This window comes from Falco rusticolus, chromosome 8 (genome assembly GCF_015220075.1).
Source record: "Falco rusticolus isolate bFalRus1 chromosome 8, bFalRus1.pri, whole genome shotgun sequence".
NCBI classification, from domain to species: Eukaryota; Metazoa; Chordata; class Aves; order Falconiformes; family Falconidae; genus Falco; species Falco rusticolus.
The window spans coordinates 57270051-57289044 of NC_051194.1; the positions used below are offsets into that span (position 1 = coordinate 57270051).

An 18994-nucleotide genomic window follows, 5' to 3' on the forward strand; every position below is an offset into this window, starting at 1 on the left:
AGTGAGCCAAGTGATCTCAAGTGATAGAGCAGCCTCGAGCCCCCAGGGCAGCTGACTCAGGAGCTATTTACACTCACACTATCACAAACATTTCATCTCATCCCCTAGTTCACCACATGCCATGGCTTGGAGCAGACTGTCAGCCCTCCTGTGGAGGTAGTAGCTCCTATGGATGCCATGAATCCTCACCCCAGCCTTCAGGGATAGCTAAGGCATCCACACAAGCTCACTTTTCCCCACTGCTGTGCAACAGAATACACTGGGAGCCTGATACCCTGCAAGATATTTTTTTGGTGGGATGGGGATGCCAGCAGCCATATGCTGCCTTTTGCAAGGGCAGGGATCTCACCAATCTCCTGTTTTCTGAACCCAAAATGGGATGGGCGGAAGGATGTGCCAGCTCTTTGCAAGCCGTGGGGACAAACGGGTGTATATGGAGACTGTCACGAGGGAAAGAGGCCAGGTAGAGAGCAGAAGATAGGCTGGCAGTTAGAAAATAGTGGGAAAACAAAAGAAAACAAACACCAAAAACAAAACAACAACAACAAAGTGGAATTGGTGGAAAGTATTACAAAACACCACCCCACTTCCTTCCACAGCCAGTGACTACAAGACTTCCTTTGCCATCTATCGCATTAGATGGTATTTTTCTTCATCGACTCATCCTCAAACCGTGTGGCAATGCCTTGGGGCAGGATCCACGGCGGACTGGGTCTGAGCCGGCTAGTCTGCAATGTGATGTGCCCAGCAGCTCCTTCCAACATGGCAATGCTTGCCTTATGCTCACAGGCACCAAAGGGCCAGCTTGCCTGCAAGGCATTTTCTCCATCCCCAGCAGCTCTTTTATGCTCCTGAGCTAGTCTGCTACGGAAACTAGGTCAGGAATTCACATCAGCAAGGATGCAGGCTTATCCATCATCTGCTTTTTTTCAGGAGAACCCTGCTAACAGTACCTCTTTGTGCCACATTGGTGCAAAAGGGCCCAGGACTGATAACTGACCTGCTTTTCTCTGCTGGAAAAAGATTGTCACATCTTCCTGTGCAAAGCTGCCACTCTGAGGCCCTGATTTAAACCAGAAACTGTTGGTGGGGTTTTTTTCTCTGCTTTTTCGAAGGACCTGAAAATGATCTTTCAATAGGCAGTGATAAGTACCAAGGAATCATGAATATTTGCATTAGAAGCTGCCATTTGTTGTAAAAACAAAGAAAAAAAAAAATCCCAATACATGCTCAAAGACTCCATTTTCCCCTCAAGCAAACCTCAGAATGGTTTTCAACATTTTCTTGAAGTTTTACAAGTCAAATCATTCTAGTCTGAAATACAATATTTCTACAGCATCTACCGATATGGAACATGCTGTTCAAATAAGCCTGCCCGTGCTCATAAGTAAGCAACACGTATTAATTGCTGCTGGCTTTTTCCAGGGACAGGAACATGGTTCCACAAGGGTATTAAAGCAAACATTTCCCGAGTGTTTGCTCATTTTTATCCTACAGAACACCAAGTAAATGACCAAAAAACCATGTTGTTAAGAAGTTGAGTAAGCATTACATTTTCTTTCCTTTAGAACAGGCCATAACTCTTGCAGCAGGGGGAAACTTCTGTGGCTAAAAGTGATAATGAGAACCAGGGTTTGAAGAAATGGTCCTTACACCTTGGATAGATGCTGTGGACCCTCTGCTTGGGAATGGAGGGCTGTTTGGGGAGTTCATAAGAGATGGGCTTTGTTCATATGCAAAATTCTTTGTATTTCCAAACAACACATGCAACTTTTCCTGATTTTCTCTAGCAGTAAACTTGACTCTGCCGAAATCAGAAGCAATTGGATTATGCAGAACATATATAGGAATTGAAAAGTTGTCAGGTTTCCCTCGCCCCAGGTCTATGCTATGCACAAATCTGGAAATCGGCAGTTTGCAAGATAGAGAAATTCCTGGGGATCATCCAAAATAAAAAGTAATTTTCCTATTACAAGCAAACCAGAACTAGAGCTGCAAATTCAACCCTTTTAAAAACTGAGCTGCGGTTTGGATGAGACACCCTGAATCTGGATCAGTTGACTCCCATTTTGATGTGAGAACCCAAACCAGATTGGTTTCATAATACCGCTTCAGATGTGGCTGAAAAATTCATGTGAGCAACGGAGCTTCCAATGTTTTCCTGCTTGCAAAATGGCTGCAAGTCCTAGTTTGAGCCAAGGAGCATGAGCGTTGCTAGCAAAATCTGTCAGCGTCAAGTCTAGGACCACATTTTCAATGAGGTTACAAGCCTTTCTGAAACCTAATTCCCAACCAAACTGCCCCACGACAGCTTTCCATAGCTTTCTTGGAGGCTAGCTCAAGCCCAAAGTTTTGTATCCTTTTGGAAAGATGGTTTTGGAGGCAAACATTTTCTTCGTATACTTGGCTCTCCTTCCAGTAACTGCTGTAAATGTTCCAGTCTGTTTTGCAAGCTACAAAACGTTTTCCATTTGCAAACTGAGCAAGTTTTAATTACTCCCATAATTTTGCCTGGAAGGGAAAAGCCAACCGTATTAATCAGATAATGAGAGCAGTTGCTCCGAGTACCATACTCCCAAATACACAAACCAGGGTATGATCTCAAAAAATAAACCTAAAGCACTGTTTGGATTATACGAACGTGTCATAAAACAAAGGAAAATTGACTTTGGAGCCTTCTCTCTAACTTTGGGTCTTACATACCCTCAAGGCTGCCTGCATATAACCCCGTTACCTCCCTATCGTCCAGCCCCAGCCCCTATCTCTGCAACAAGGGCCTCTGCCAAATACTACTTCTAGCTATATCTGAAGGATAAGGCATACAAAGCTATAGCACATTCAAATAAAGATTGAAAATCATTTCCTTAAAGGAAGGAGCTATCCCAGTTTGTCTTCCCCACCTTTTGATTATACAGCTCAGATTAGGGATAGTCAGGAAATTACATCGTCTTTGGAAAAACACAAAAAAAATTAAAGAAAAGACAAAAATATCAAGGAAAAGGAATTTTTTTAAATTCCTGCCAGAAACAATCCCAAAACTTTTTCGAGGTTTCAAAGGCTCAGTTACATTTTTTTTATTTTTTTTTTAAGTTTTAACGTAACAAATAGCACTTTGCACATGCTTCTTGTTTTTAAACAAAACATGGGTCACTATAAGAACGCGCATCTTTTCTTCCAACTTAATGTTTTACTATTGAAGACAGGTGGATACTGACGACGGAGCCACCAAAAGCCAACATCTGCCCCATGATCTACAGTAGATCTTGAGTACTATTGAGAGGACTAACCTGGCTCTGTGTATTTATGACCAAAGGGAAGAATTTTTTTACTTTTAGAGCAGAAGTTTATCCCTAATGCTTTTTGATGAACAACTGACCTACAGAAACACACATTTGCCACTGTAGTGTGTGACCTTTGGTTTTTCTAAGCTGAAAGGCAAGCAGGCTGAGCATCCTCTGAGCAAAGGTAAGCCCTTCTGGGTAATAAAGTAGGAAAAAGAGACATTGCCATGGAACACATTGTGCCTAAACACAGGATCTATGATTCTACAATCAATCAATCATCGGTCAGTTACTATGGACAAACCTGTTGTTTCACCTCTGCTCCTGACAAAACTCCGTGGGGAAGAGGGAAAGAGCAGAGCTTTCCGAGGGATGGAGATGAAACACAGCTCAATTATTTACTTCCAGTGTTAGATTAACCGCACTATGGGAACAACAGGGCCAGGTGGTTAAAATACGTTCATCAAAATGATTTACGTCTGGCTTTTGTAAGAAGATATTATATGACAGGCTATGCCATGCTCAGTTTAACTCAACCCGAATGGTCTTAGCACTGCCGATTCCCTGCAGCTTACACGTATATGTGATTTTTCTCTTGGACCAATGTGGTGAAAAAGCAAGTTAACTGTGTGCTTCTGCAAAGAGGATCTTTCAGCTCTCCATCACCCAGCTGCAATGATTTGCAAGCCATTGCCCCCACAGGCCCATGTCACCCAAATCCTTGCGGCAGAGGCAAGCCTGGCCCCAGGTTTTGGGGCTGAAATCACAGAGAGGCAGGAGAAGTGCCCTGCAGAAAGTGAAATGAGGGCAAGCCGTCAGCACTGAGCTGGCACTGGAGTAAGTCTTCCTTACAGAGATAATCAGATCAGTCTTGTCTGACAACACGCAGTCAAGGGGGGCACATGCGAGGCTGGCTGCAGACGAGGGGACCTGCCGGAGCTGGCAACACAGCAAGGCGCACACACAGCACCCCCTCGTATTCAGCAGGGGATCAGAGCTCAATATAATTCTGTTCAATTCAATAACAAAAAACTATGATGTTTGCCTTCAGACCCTTCCCTCCCAGCACTAATGGTTTGTATACCATAGCCCTGTTTACATCCAGGGCTGTGCATGCACCGTCACATCACAGGACTTAACTCCTGATGTGCAGCTGGCAAAGAGGATGCTTTTACCCCCCAAAATGGACACCTCTCTTATGGAGGCTGGGCACAACACTGGTGAAAAAACATTAAAGTACCTGAAATTCCTGGTGACATGATCACTTTTCCATGCACAGGGCACAAAATTCTCTGTCACATACCATGACTCCCTTTAAAAGCAAGGTACCACTCTCACTGCAAGCTGCCGGGGAGGCACAGCCAGCTCCGCCAGCTCCTGGCTGGCCCAGCAGAACAGGAGAGAGTAGCTCTCCGACTTTCTGATCAACTTCCCTGGCTTAAGCTTTTGCAGCTGTCCTATGTTGAAAATATACACCCAAAACCTTTGACGCTGCTGCTGCCTTGTCCTTTCTAAGGAGAGGAATGTGGTCTGAGCATCCCAGTCCTGTGGGAGAGGATCCCCCCATCTCACAGCTTAACTAAACCCCATGGGCACAATCCTACTCACTGTGGCATTGGTAACGGTCCTTTAGTGTTCCTCTATAAAACAAAATCTCAGTTCCGTGTTTATCACGGTATTAAGGCCCATGCTGTGCAGGGTGGCCAGGGTCGATGGGGGGTGCAGCTACCCGGAGTAGGCTGGCTCGTGGCTGAGGTGCTCTCTGCAGCTGGCTCCTCTACAAAAAAGTTCCTGCACATTTGGGGCTCCAGTGGGATGCCTTGTTGTCACTTGTATTTGGGGGAATGACAGCAGCACAGTGACCACAAGGAAATCCCTTCTTGCCAGGCCAGCAGATGCCAGCCATACTGTGGAAGGAAGGAGCAAGAGGGAGAGATTTCAATGTCAGGGGCTGCAGAGAAGCCACTAAATCTTATCTATCCCTTTTTTTAATATTTGCCCTGGCATGAGAATGACTGAATGGAGAGTGACCCCTCGAAACAGCAAGGCAGAGGGGAGCAATGTGAAGTCCCACCTTGTGGGGTAAAGTTTCCCCCTACAGCTCAAGGGCTGCACCAGCCAGACCCTCCCTAGGGTCTTCAGGCCCCCAAGCATGGCAACCTCCACCCTTTCAGAGAGCAGCCCCGGCCCTCTGATCCCATCCTGGTTTTACACAGCTTTGCACTAAGCCTCAGTAATCTGTAAAACACCCGGTTCAGCAGAGATGGTGATTTCCCAGAGGGGGAAAACGCAGTGATGCCAGCACGGTGCTGTGACAGGCAGTGATGGCATGGTGGCTGCATGGAAGAGACACGGGATGGCATGGCACGGTGGCTTGCCCTCCCCAAGCAGTTCCCACCACCTCCATCCCATCCCTCTTCCCCGTGCTCCTCTCCTAGCCCTGCTGCTCCAACTCACTGCCTGAACAACCTCTTTCAAGAAGCTCCTGGTTATTCACTTTAAACAACCCTCCCCAGGGAACACTCATTAGATACGAATCTTAGAGCAACACCCAGCAAAGTCTTCACAAGTTTTGGCACGTGGGCATTTGAGACAGGCTGGAGAAAATCTGTCCCTCATCCCCAATCTAACAAGCATCTTTGGACCGGGGTGAACGCGAAGCATCAGTTTGTTTTCTTTTGTTATTACTGAAGATCAAGTCAAAGCCAGGAGAACGGCAGAGGGTCGCCGGTGTCAGCAGGGAAATGGAAGAGGTCAAAGCAGCATCATTAGCAAAGCAACGCACCACACGCTGGCTCCCACATCTGAAACAAAGGAACCCAGCCCAAGAAGCCCCTCTCCTTCCATCTTCCCTCTCCAAGAAGCCTCCATCCATCCCCTCCAAGAGGAGTCCGCAGAGGTCCGAGCTCCACCCCAGAGCTGCAGGACCCTCACAATGCCAGCAGCCCCTACACCATCCACAACATCCCGGTCACCACTCTGCAGCGACAGAAACGCTTTCATGAAACATCCCAAAGCAGCAAATACTTTTGGCTAGCTCTTCAGTGGGGTAAATAAGTGCAGCTTGTAAGTGTGAGTGAAACCACACTTTTTTGTTTCTGATCTGGTGACACGGCTTGTCCTAACCTCATTTGTCTCTTTGAAACATCAGCATCACACAGCAAATCATGCTACTTAGCCTACAGAGCAAACCACTGCTTCAGCTCCCGATGGCCAGAAGACGATGACAGTTTTACAGCAGCAGACACCTGCTGCCTTTGACCTGGGGGCCATACGCTGCTGGGGCTCATCTGCCAGAGCCCTTGGGCAACCCCCAGCCAGGACAGGTCCCCTGGGAGCAGCCCCTCAGTGCCCAGCCACCCTTGGTGCTCACTCCCGAGCCCCATTTTTTCAATATGTCATTCACCCTGTCCCGACACTACCAGGTTGGCGTAAAAAAACCCATCTAAACCATCTTTTCAAGGATCAGCCTTTAGACAGGCTTAAATCCTAAAACTCTTGCCAAGTAGAGGCTGACTTCCCATATCCACCAGAAATAATTCCAGCTGCCTCACGGAGCAGGCAGGAGGCTATCCTGCAGCCTCTTGTGGACCAGAGAAGTGCTCCTACCAAAGCCTGGCAACCATCATCCAAACATCATCACTGAAGAACAGCTAGAGCACTGACATATACTTGTAAAACATTGCTTGCTTTTTTTTTTCTACTTTAAACACTTGATTTAATGTTATGTATTAATATAAGTATTATTTAATATTCCACCCCTCCCTTCAAGCAGCATGAGGTATCCCGTAAAACATACAAGCTGGCAGATAACAGTGATTTCTTGACCTTTTCTGCACTGATCCCTATTTCATAAACACCATCAAGGCACCTCTTACTCTGCTCCTCAGTAAATTGAACATCCCTAATCTTTTTAACCTCCTCCTCTACCTGTGGAAGACTTTCCAAGCTCCTCATCGTTTCTGCCTGCCTTTGCCAGCCCCACTCCAATCACGTTACCCTCTGGCTTGGGCACAGCAGAGCTCCCCCAAGGTGACAATGCTCCTGTCAGTTTATAGGATGTCATTCAGATACCCTCAGGATTTCTCTCCAGCACTTAATTCAGTCAAATACATCCTGGAACAGTAGCCAGGCACCACCGCCCAGTGCAGCATCTGGGAATAACCAGTTCTACTTAGAGTGTAAAGCTGGACATTTCTGCCATGGGAGGAAGAGGTGAAAAAGTTAAAACTTGCCTCCAGGATCATCATTTTCAGGTTTAGAGTTAAAGGTTGACAGGGAAACGACCATCTCCCTCAAGCCCTCAGACACAGATACCAAGGATCCCAGTTTCCCCCATTTTGGGTGTCCTTAGGACATGTTAACGGCACTCATCACAGCCCTACAGCTGGAATTGAAATGTCACCTCTGGAAGGTCAACAGCACAGCACCAACGCACTCGGCAGCCTCTGGGCAGTCCTGGCAGCTCCTGGCACATGGGGATGTTTAGGGACTTCATTTTCACAAAAAGGATGGATTTGGCAACCCTCCAGTCTCCGGTGGCTGCTCTGAGAAAAGTATTTTGCCATGCAGCATCCCTGTAGCTGAGGGAGAAGACTATTTTCCTCTTCCATGCTAATTTTCTCTGGTTTTCTACTAACAAACCAAACCGGTTTTTAAAGAATGAAATGAAACCAAAAGCAAAATTATTTTGCTTTTCTCACAAATCCCCCTTCCCCTTTCCCTGGTGAGGAGATGGAAAATTATATGGGAGGCAGAAGAAAAATAAGGAGAAAGTGTTATTTAGAATACTTTTCTGCATGAAAAACTAAAAAAAAAAAAAAAAAAAAATTAATCAAAAAGAGCTGAATTGCCATGCTTCTCCTGGGGTCACCTCATCCCTCTAAGCCTCTCACCCTGCAGTGATCCAGATATTTGCACGCCTGCTCATGCTGCAGCCTTTGGGCTTTCCTGCAGTATGACGATTTAAACCGAAAAGGCAGAGATTGCAGACAGAAGAAGGGGAGGAAAGAGCAAATCTGATCCCTCCAAAGATAAATACTGTCTCCTGGAAACTGGGATGGCTGTAAGCCTCTTGCAGCTCATTGCTCCAGAGCAAATGAGCTGGTGGTCTCCACCCAATGATGGGCAAACATCCAACCTTCAGACCCTCTGTTCCAAAATGCTGGCAGCTGTTGAATGTCCTAGCAGCGTCTGCTGGGCAGAGAGAGCATCCAGAGATGGGACACATGCACAAGCCCTCGCCATCCCTGAGGAAGGGCAGAGGTGGCCAGCCCTCTTTTGCAATGCATGGTAGCCCACAGCATGGTGAAGACGGTGCCCTGGGTACGTGCCAGATGTTCCCTTGTTTTCCTTAAAGGGTAAGGGAGCTTCCCAAAAGAAGACCATGCAAAAGAAATGAAGGACTGAGTCCAAGACCAGGCAAGATCTAATCAGCCCAGCTTAAATTCCTATGTCACATCCAATTAGGCCTTCATCCTAAAATGGGATGCGCAACTCAATCAAGCTGAACCCCAGCACATCAGTGGGGTGGGCTGTCCCACCTCAGGCAAGGCAACACTCCCGAGACCACACCACCAGCAGACAAGTTAGTGCTACCTACAGCTCTTGGGCCAGGTCGGTGGCAGCAAATGCACCCATCCACAAGGCACCACCAAACAAACAGAGTGATTTTTCCTACCTGTCACAAATCTATTTCTCAGTGTATGGGGATTTCCGTAACTTTTCATGCATATGGAGATTTTATTTTTCCCTTCTTTTTCAATTACATGTTTCATTAACTGTCTGCACCTCCCGATTTGCTGATGACTAGCTGAGGTTTCCAGACTGAATTAATGAAGAGGGAAATAAAGCAATAATCTATTACCATTTACAGCTGCCACGGGATGATGCAAAACTTAATCAGTTGTTTGTAAAATACCTTCACTAGCAGGGGAAAAAAGCTGGGAAAAAAGCAATCCCTTGCTGAAGATAATTTCCACCCCATCTCCCTCTCAATTCTCTTCTGAAGAAATGCCTGGGGAAGTGGAAGTCCTCAAAGTGTGTCCCATGGATGACAGCTTTAGGTTTTCTGCTAGAGAAGGCTCCCAAACTCCTTCCAGCAATGCCATTGCTGCTGGCCCTTCCCACTGGTCACCAGACTATGGGATCACTGTTCTTCCAGCCACATACAACCCCACTGCAGGCAAAAGAGCCACCCTTGAGGACCAGAAGATCTCCCTTTGGCTTTGCCCAGCAGCGAAGCATGAGCTGTGGTGGGCTCTCAGCCAGACATGGTGTTATTTGCATCAGAGACCATGCCCTGACTTCAGTCAGTCCTTTCAGCCTTCCCTTGGTTCCCCACAGGTTCAGAAGCTCTCTCTGGTCAGCTCTGCCCATGACAGATGGGTTTAGTCAGCACTACTTGGATGGGCTTTTTGGGAATAAATCCATCAGCCCCATTTCTGACAAGATCGGTCCAATGAGACATGCTGACCTGATGCAGTCGTGCCAGGACTGAGATCCACATAGCTCTTCCTCAAAGACGTGAGCAGCGGGTAGATGCGGACCTCTGAACAAGACAGCCCCTTCCAGTTCACCTCTGCTGAACCATGTGAGAAGCAGCTTCAGTTCACTGTCAGCCATCACCACTGTCCCAGCAGCGTCAGAGGAATTTGGCTGGTCCCACACTCACACGTTCCCCCCTGAGAATACCTCTCCACTCCCTGACTCGGCCCACGTTAATTGTGCATAACATTTTAAAGACCACCCAGCTTGAGCTGCAGAGCATTCAGTGATGGATAAAAATAACAATTGCATTAAGTGAGGCTATGCTCCTTGCCAAAAAGATTAGCAGTGGGAAAACTCCTCCTTTAGGGAGCTTTGCAGCCAAGGACTGGCCTGTAGGGTTCATGACCGACAGCATGCCCCACGTACGTTTAACAGCTATGGGGAAAACGTGGGAAGAATTACAAGACTGGTGACTTCCCCTAAATCTTGCTTTTGTCCTCATTCCTAAAAGGGAGAGCATGGTCAGGTCAGCAATCCCGGCTAAACAGTAGGCAGCTGGCCCTGAGGCTCGTTTATCAAAGATATTATAGGGGGAGCTGGTGGCAGGAAGGGTGTACCAGCCGAAGCATCATCTTTGCCTCCCGTCCGTTTGTTGTTAAAACCAAACCAAGGATATTAGAGAAGGAGGAACAATCACCTAATTTGTTTGTCAAACAGACTTCCACTGAGCACCTCCAGGGTCCATCACTAGCCACCCCAACTTGCCACACATCATCGTACAATGAAGAACCAAGAAGAGGCACGAGCCAAATGATGGAGTACAGAGAACAAGATTCCCCAGAGGTGAAAGATGAATACTGACATGTACACCCACCCCCTTCAGTTATTTTTATTTTGCAGAAATGTAAAAAAAGGAAAAATAGACTTGAGACTTGTTAGGTACAAGTGAATTAACCTGTCACTGTGCTGACGGAGAGAGAGTGCTGTAGGACCCAGAAAGGTTCTCTCACCCATTGCCTAAAAAGCTGAGTGAAAGACCCAATACGCTTGCTAGCTTTGAATATTTAGAAATCTGTTAACAATGCTTCTGTTCCTCAGGTATCTCAAAATCAAGGACGGTGGATTCCAGCCTGTTTAGAGAAAGTATTCAAAAGAGTCAGTTGTTCTGATGTTTGTGGATTTAATGATCCTGCCAGAGGAATGATTCGGGGTGAGCACCAAGAGGTTTGTCCTCTAGACGGCCGATCATCAACTGTTTAAAATTCCTTGTGGGGCTTAAATATTATGTCCATTTTCCAACCCTTTCCAACACTTGCTCTCAAAATAATTCAGGAAAGTCTGTTATATGGCCTTATACCTGTTTTTGCTGGAAAGAGCATTTCAACACTGGACTACAGAGGACCTGGTACTTTATGCACAGAATTGGATTTTTTGGCTGCCTTTCACCCTTCAAATCTAATAAGAGGTTACTTGGCTAATTTTACAGTGCAATGTGGACACCACCTTTATGTTACATTAAAAAAAACAACAAAACAAAACAACAAAAAAGGACTTGTCACATCAGAAACACAGCAAGATCTTGCAGAACCTTTAGCCTAAGATGCAGAAGCTAATGCATGCACCAATTATGTTTTTTGTTTGTTTTCTTATTCTCATACATAATAGCTCCCTTTCCCCATCTCCAGTCAGTTTCTGATCACTGCTAAGCAGCAGCCTTGACACCTTCTGAAGGAACAGTAAAATGTTGGGACAGGAAAGCAGACAGTGGTAATATTTAATGATTAAAGTAATTTCTTTGAATCTCAGACTATTAGGAACCTGCCAAAAATTATTCCAAGTGAGCTAAGAGTTGCATAGGGTGACAACTGTGTATAGACAACCATGACAAAAAAGGTCTCTCAACACCTTCTGAATTAATTAATAAAGTTCCTCCACCACCAAGCCTTCTCCTGAGAGCCCCAGGGCCCAGTTTTCCTGCTTTTGATTGATTTTTACTTAATCACAGAGCTTGTTAGTCCCTAGCAAGCACCCACATTAATGGGGCTGCTGCATCATGCTTGACCTCCTTTGGATTCCATGCAGGGGACTCAGTGATGGTGCCACCCAGCCAGATGTTTCCAACATTGGAAAGAAATGCATCTTTTCTTTTATTGGACACCCTGGCAAGAAAGCCCATGTGGAATGTAAACGCTGTACGCAGAGATATATATTTTCTTTCAGTGTTTATAAACACAGAGCCCAGTTCTTCCCCCACTGGGGTTATACGAGACCAGAATTTATCTATGTTCGAGAACGTACTCCTGATTTACACTGAAGTGAGCAAGCAAATTGTCTGCAGGAAAAAAAATAGACTAGGCAAGCAATTGTCACTTTGCATATAAATTTGAATACACATACAACACAATATTTAGATTACTTGCAATAAACAAACTGGCCTCAATATCCACAAGAACAAACCTCAGATCCAGAGGGAAAGTCAGGGAAAAATACCCTCATCTTCCCCAGCAGAAGGGAGGCTGCTCAGACATGAAAAATGCCCTTGGCAACACCTTGATTTGACATCTGCTTTGACATCCCTGAGCCAACCCTCAAATTTTCTTTGCTAAAAGAGGAGGGCCAGAGTGTCACAAACCATAAGCCCACAGGTCTACAAAGGTTTTTCTGGTTTCTCTCTAGCTCATTGCTGCTCATCCATACTCCAAGCTTCCTTCCCTTGACTCTTCTCCTGCCTTGCTGTGCCCCATCCCATGTTTGCTGCCCCACAGGACCACAGGCTGGTCCCAAGAGTCACTGGAGACAGACTGCTAGGCTGGGTCTGCCTTCTCCCACCCGTCTGCTGGCCCAGCCTTCAGTACCTGCAACATCACCCTGTGATTCTAATGGACGTAGGCATGTGGTTTCTGTTCGTGGGCTAAAAAGCACGAAATCAAAGTAAAATGATTCGATAGCTGGCAAGCATATGGATGATGTAAGAAGGATGGTTAGCATCAAGTGTCCTTACAAGACACTAGAGAAGTCACTAATGTTTTGACATCAAGAAATTTATGATACTTGTGAGGCTGAGCTCTGATAATGATGCATTTTCTGGCCCCAGCACTGCTGTTATTGTTGAAATAACATGAATGTACTGGTAACAGAATAAAGCATTCTATACATATGTTTACACACACTCATATTTATAGATGTACACTCAGACACACAGGAGGGGATAGATAAATATCTGTAGTTCACAAATGAGCAGTTTTAGGAAACTGCAGGACACAAGGGAGGATTTTGTTTAGAGTAGAGTTTCCCCCTTTCTCCCTCCAAGACAAGATCTCTAACATCTGTCACCCATGACCTTCCAGCAAAGCTAAAGGGCTCACGAGTACAAACAGGCACCACACAGAAAGGCTGAGCTTTGGTAGGGTGCTCACTTGATTTTGGATGGATGAGGAGAGCTAACTGTGCTCATCCCCTGCAGCTTCTGTCTGCTGCTCCTTTGCCACATTGATTTAAAGGGTTGGGGACACCCCTCGGCCAAAACTGGCCAAAGGTAAGCTTCATCACCAACACTGGATCTCTCTCCCTCCATCCTCACCATTTCCTGACTGTATCTGAATATGGGTGGAGACACCTCACTTTTAATCTTTTTTTAATACTCTTATGGAGGGAGTTGGAGATCATCAAGCTTAATAAAGCTCAATATGTTCAGAAAACATCTCAGCATCTGGTGCTGCATGACAGGTTAAGTGGACGGCCATCAGCCCTAGGGAGAGGGCTACCACCAGAAACAGAGCTTACATTAGCAAAGGCAAGTACGTGCTGCACCCAAAGAAGGGGAGAGCTATCACAGCTTGACTTCAAGCCTAACCACTTCGTTTGGGAGATCAGATTCTCATGATGGCAGGAAAAGATTGATACCAAACATCTTCTCTTGCTCTGGAGGTGGTGCCAAGCCACATAGAAGCACACCCTTCCTTTGCATCAAGCCATGCTCAGAAATCCCTGCCGGGGCTAAGTGGCATTCCAAACCATGAATCATACATGCTTTGCAAGTTCCCATCATAAATGTCTGGCAGCTTAACTTATACTGGGCTTCTGCAGAATGAAAAATGTGTGCCATTTTCCTAGGAATAAAACAAAGCAGGATCTCCTTTCTTCTGTTATCCGTTTGAGGGAAGTTTGGGCTTTCTTTTCAGGCTGCCTAGAGGCATATGATGGGGCAAAAATGTGGGGATAAAAAAAAACCCACCCCCAAAACACTACCTCTACTTAGGATACTCATTCTTTGCAGCTGACTCTTGATTCTGGCCCAACGCCCCTCTTCCTTTGGACTAAGGGAACCATCACAATGAAGTCATATTGGGTGGTCTATTAAGAGCACAGACCTGAAGATGAGCTGAACAAACATAACAGATGCTGTTATAGTTGTTTTGTCTACAAGGCTGGTTCTTCTTCAGTGCCTTTGGATAGCTCTTCACAAAGGCCCAGAAAGGGCAGACAAATTATCCCACAATATGCTGGGATGTGCCATGAGTCCTTGGCATCAGATATATGCACCAGGGACAGGGTGGATGCTACAGTCTGAGGATTATTTTGCAGTCAGTTTGCTCTCACAAGCTAGCTAGACTAATGTGAAGGATCAGGGGTATAGCTCACTGCAGTGAGCTGTGCTTGGGGCACTGCCAAGCACCCCTAGTGAGGTGGCAAGAGCAAACTTGCTGTGAAAGACAGCTAGAAAGCTTCTGCAGAATAAGTTTTCTGACTTATAAAGCATAAAATCAAAATCCTTCCCTGGACAACATCCCTTTTGTTTAACGGGGAAAGTAGTCCTGAAAAAGCAAAGTTTTTCTTTGGGAAGACTTGAATGGCCAAGCCTTGGGAGACGGCTGTGAAAAGTGAAGTCAACAATCAGGAGGAAGGTGAATCTGAAATGATGATCAGAGGGCTGGAGCCGCTCTCCTGTGAGGGCAGGCTGGGAGCTGGGGTTGTTCAGCCTGGGGATGAGACAGCTCCGGGGAGACCTTACGGCAGCCTGCCAGGGCCTGAAGGGGCAGCGAGGAAGCTGGAGGGGGCTTTTTACAAGGACGTGTGGGGATAGGGCAAGGGGCAATGGCTTTAAACTGACAGAGGGTAGGTCTACATACAGGTATTAGGAAGGAATTCTTTGCTGTGAGGGTCTGGCCCAGGTTGCCCAGGGAAGCTGTGGCTGCCCCATCCCTGGCAGTGTTCAAGGCCAGGCTGGATGGGGCTTGGAGCAACCTGGGCTGGTGGAAGGTGGCCCTGCCCGTGGCAGGGTAATAGGAACTAGACCCTTTCCAACCCAACCCGTCCTATGAAGTACTCCATCCAGGAAAGGCCCTCAAGAAAATAAAACCTATTTGTTGCAGATTTTCCTCCTCTTTCTTTATTGAGAGGAGGGGGCCCTCTACACAGTCATCCACATAAGGATCAGAGTCCTTTTTTCACTCTGCTCCACATGCCACCAGTTTACACACCCATACACAAAATCCTTTCCCTGCAGACATGAGCTGCACCCATCCACACCCCTTTCCTTGCCTCCAAGTCCAGCTGCCCAGTGGAGACCTCAAGCCTTGCAAGGCAACCTTTCCCAGTTTAATTAACCCCCCTCATTCAATCCCTCTGACCATGCTGCAGTAACAGCAGAAAGGGGAAAAGAGCTGGAACAACTTGACTAAATTCCTTGTGCTTGAGAAAAGCCCTTGGTGGGGGTCAGGAGCTGCAGACCATTGAGATACCCAGCCACTGGAGACATGCCCACATTTTGAGAAATAGGTGCAAGATTAAGGGGTATTTTTCCATGGTACAAAACAAAGAGCACCACTCAGATACATGTTAGTTAAAAATAAATAAGTCAACAGAAATCTCTTTCCAGACCAGCTCAAGGTGAAGCTGAAGACATTTCTCTCCCAGTTGAGGCAAAGGATGTTGCAGAAAAGCCCAGCTTTTGTGTGAAGCTGAGCACCACACAGATGCTGTTAACATAAATCTCTTGTCTGCACACGGCAAATGCCCTAGGGCTAAACACGGATCCAAAGCAGTCAGACCTCTCACCCCCTAATCCACAAAAACCAGGAAGAGAAGAGCGGGTGCAATGTGAGGGAGGGAACAGAGCAAGGGAAAGGAGCAGGGACTGCCATGAACCCAGAAGGGTTCACCACACCGAAGCTCCTACACAGCAAACGCACTAGGACTCTGCTCAAGCATCATTTTGCTCAGTGCCACCCACCGTAAATTCGGGGCAGCCAAAGGACACGCACAGCAGGTCCTGCCCTGGGTCCTGGCCCTCTTGAAGCCAGCAAGACATTTGCCAACAATGCAGCAGGCTCCGGAATGGGCTTCTCATCCAGACACTCAGAGGTGTTTTAAGTCACAAACCCATCAAAAGGGGGAAAAAAAAAAAAAAGAAATAATTCAGTGTTTGTTTTTGTTGGATCCCTTTTTTTGCCAGGTTACTGACTTAAATCAGGGTCCAACAAGCACTGAAGCCAGCACAATGTAAAGAGTGAACGTGCAGGACTAGAGCAAAGATGATAAAAAAGGGAAACCTCACTTCTTTTTCTTTTGTTAGACAGTAAGATTGCCTCCACCTGCCTTCCTAAACTCAAACCCTGGGAGCTAGGATGGCAAGAAGGAGCCAGGATAGCAAAAGACAGCCAGCTGCTACCAAAACCACCAGCCAGTAAATGCAGAGATTTAAGAAAATAAGGGAAAGAAGCAAAACACAACCTGCCCAAGAGTCAAGTTCTGGGTTGGGCAGCCTAAGAGCTTGATAAAGCCAGCTAGAAGAGATTGCCCATGCAGATGCATTCACAAAAAAAAAGGGGCTATCTGGAACCATTGCCTTTGTCATCAAGATCCAAATTCCAGCCTAGACTCTGCATGGGAGAGGAAGAAAGCAGCCACTCAGAAGCAGAAGGTGAAAGGCTCTTTCCACTTCTCAGGTTGATCCTCAAAGACAGAACATAGGAAACCCTAAAATAACCTTCTTGAAACATCCTCAGGCACCTACTCACATGTTACAGAGAGCTGGTATCCGATGATCATGATGGAGATGGTCTTGCACAGGCTCCTGGAACAAGGAGGGAATGAGGAATCCAACAGTTACTCCTCTTCCAGGTGCTGGCACCTGCATAGATAAGTCTTCCTAGGGGGAGCGTTGACAAGATGCTCTCATGTAGCGCTTCTTCCTGTGAGCAAAAATTGCTGGGCTGTATTCACAGCATTTGCTGTGACATTTGAAAGGGGTAAAGCAGGAGAGAACAAAATAAAAATGATTGAGAAATGGTGAAATAACTTGAAAAATTAAGTAGGAAAAGCAGAAGAAAAATGTTCTTGGAGCAGATGGAGCAAGCTGCATCTCTTACCTGGCTCCCTGTGGTTTCACCATGTCTACCCACTTAACACACACAGGGGCTGGTGAAGGACAGGCCCATAACTGCTTTTCCTTACAACTTTGTGATTTTGTAAAACCCCCTCTTCCCTTCTCCAGAGCAAGAAAATCCAACATTTCCAGTCTCTAACTCCCTGCCTCCCACCATTTCACCTGTACCTACCTTCACCATGCTCCTCCTCAGCTGCAGAGGCAAGAAGTGCCCCCAGTGCTCAAGACCAAGGAGCACCAAAGCTTTATTTATTGGCAAAAGGCACCCTGCCTTGTTCTCATCACCCTCCTCCTGCAGGCTAAAGGTCTTAAAGCACCTGCTCCCAGCACCTGGGGCCCCATTGCATTTGCTACTACTGAGCATCTCTTGGACCAACACCTCCTGACTTGGAGCTTGGATATCACCAGGACTCAATCCATAAAGTTACCTTTTCTTGTGGGTGTAGGACTGTACAGGTTCCTCTCATTTCTAAAAGACCCCTGGTTTCTAACGCAGTGATATAGATCCCCAGGGCCCCTACACCAAGCTCAGGCTTCCCTTGCATGCATACACAGGGCCTTCCTAAATGCAAGCAATCAGACACACGGTGGGCTGGGCAATAAATAGGGTGGTCCCCACTGTGCCAGGGATTTCTGCCTGCCTCCTGAGCCGTGGAGGTTTGCTTTCCATAGCTAGTTACCACAGCTTCACTTCTATTGAAGATTACTGCTACCTTTCCCAACTCTAGGCTTGTTAAGCTGGACAGGAAAAAACAAGGCATAGCCTAGCTGAGACAGCACAGGCAGAGATAGGAAGAGCAAGAAGCAAGCTCAGCTGATGTCCTCAGTAGCCCCATGCTAATGCAAACAGCCATAAAAATCCTCCTTCTCCTCCTTTGCTACCCCCATTCCCAGACTTACTGCTGGCTCAGCTCCTGCCCTATATCCTCTCCCGAGGCAGCTCCACCCCATCGTCAGGATGAAGTCCCACCTTGCTCAGCCCCATCACTCCCCTTGAAGGGGCAGCTCTGGGTGCTCACTATGGGGCTCCCCCAGCCCCACGCAGCTAGTGTGCAGGCCAGGTAAAAGCACAGGCAATGTCCCTTCCCTTGGGTCAGCTCTATCAGCCACATGTGTTTTGAGTTAAGACGGGGTAAGTTTCCAGTAAGTAATGCCCACACAGTCCCCTGGGTAGTACCAAAGTCTGAGATTAATTGCAACAAGAAGTCACACGTTTTGTACTGCTGTTAGCAAGATTCAGCGCTTAATTGAATTGCGAGGCCCCTTGAAAGCCTAAAGGCAGAGTACGGTTGTAACTCCCAGCCTTTCCTCAGGGGTCTTGAAGCGCCGCATAAGCAAGAACATCACTGTTGCTGTTTCAGCAACGGGGGAAACTGAGGCAGGGAGGTGATGTGACCATTCCTGCTCATCCAGCTGGCCCATGGCAGAGAATCCATCTTCCCAGAGTTACGGTCCAACCTGAGATCCACAAGACAAAAAACCATCATTTTCTGCAGCTCCCTGTAGTGAACAGCCCATGGTGGAGACCCACTCTGAGCAGACTGCCCCTGATCAAGCCATGAGGATTCCTCTTTGCCAAATGTTCCTGCAAGGAAGATTGGTCGGATTTTGCAATCTACAAAGCTCAGAGAGCTCAAAACTTTTATTCCAGATTATATCCAGAAGTCAGATATTTCAGTTAAGACTGGGAGGTGGGAGTGGGTGGGTTCGTACTTAGAGAGCTCTTTATCAACACTTGACATAGGGGATGTATCAGAACAATTTTGGCTCCCAACAGCAAAGTACCCACTGACAGGTAGGGCAACCATGTATTCAGCAAGCAGAGGGACATATTTTT

General features: G+C 46.7%; 1 long non-coding RNA gene across 1 annotated transcript in view; it reads right to left on the reverse strand.

Annotated features, from left to right (window-relative positions):
- Positions 1-17026, reverse strand: part of LOC119151941 — a 42564-nt gene extending 25538 nt beyond the window's left edge. Inside the window, exon 1 of the long non-coding RNA XR_005105619.1 lies at positions 16790-17026. This is a non-coding gene — a long non-coding RNA (uncharacterized LOC119151941). The remainder of the gene's footprint in view (positions 1-16789) is intronic.
- Positions 17027-18994: the final 1968 nt, after the last annotated feature.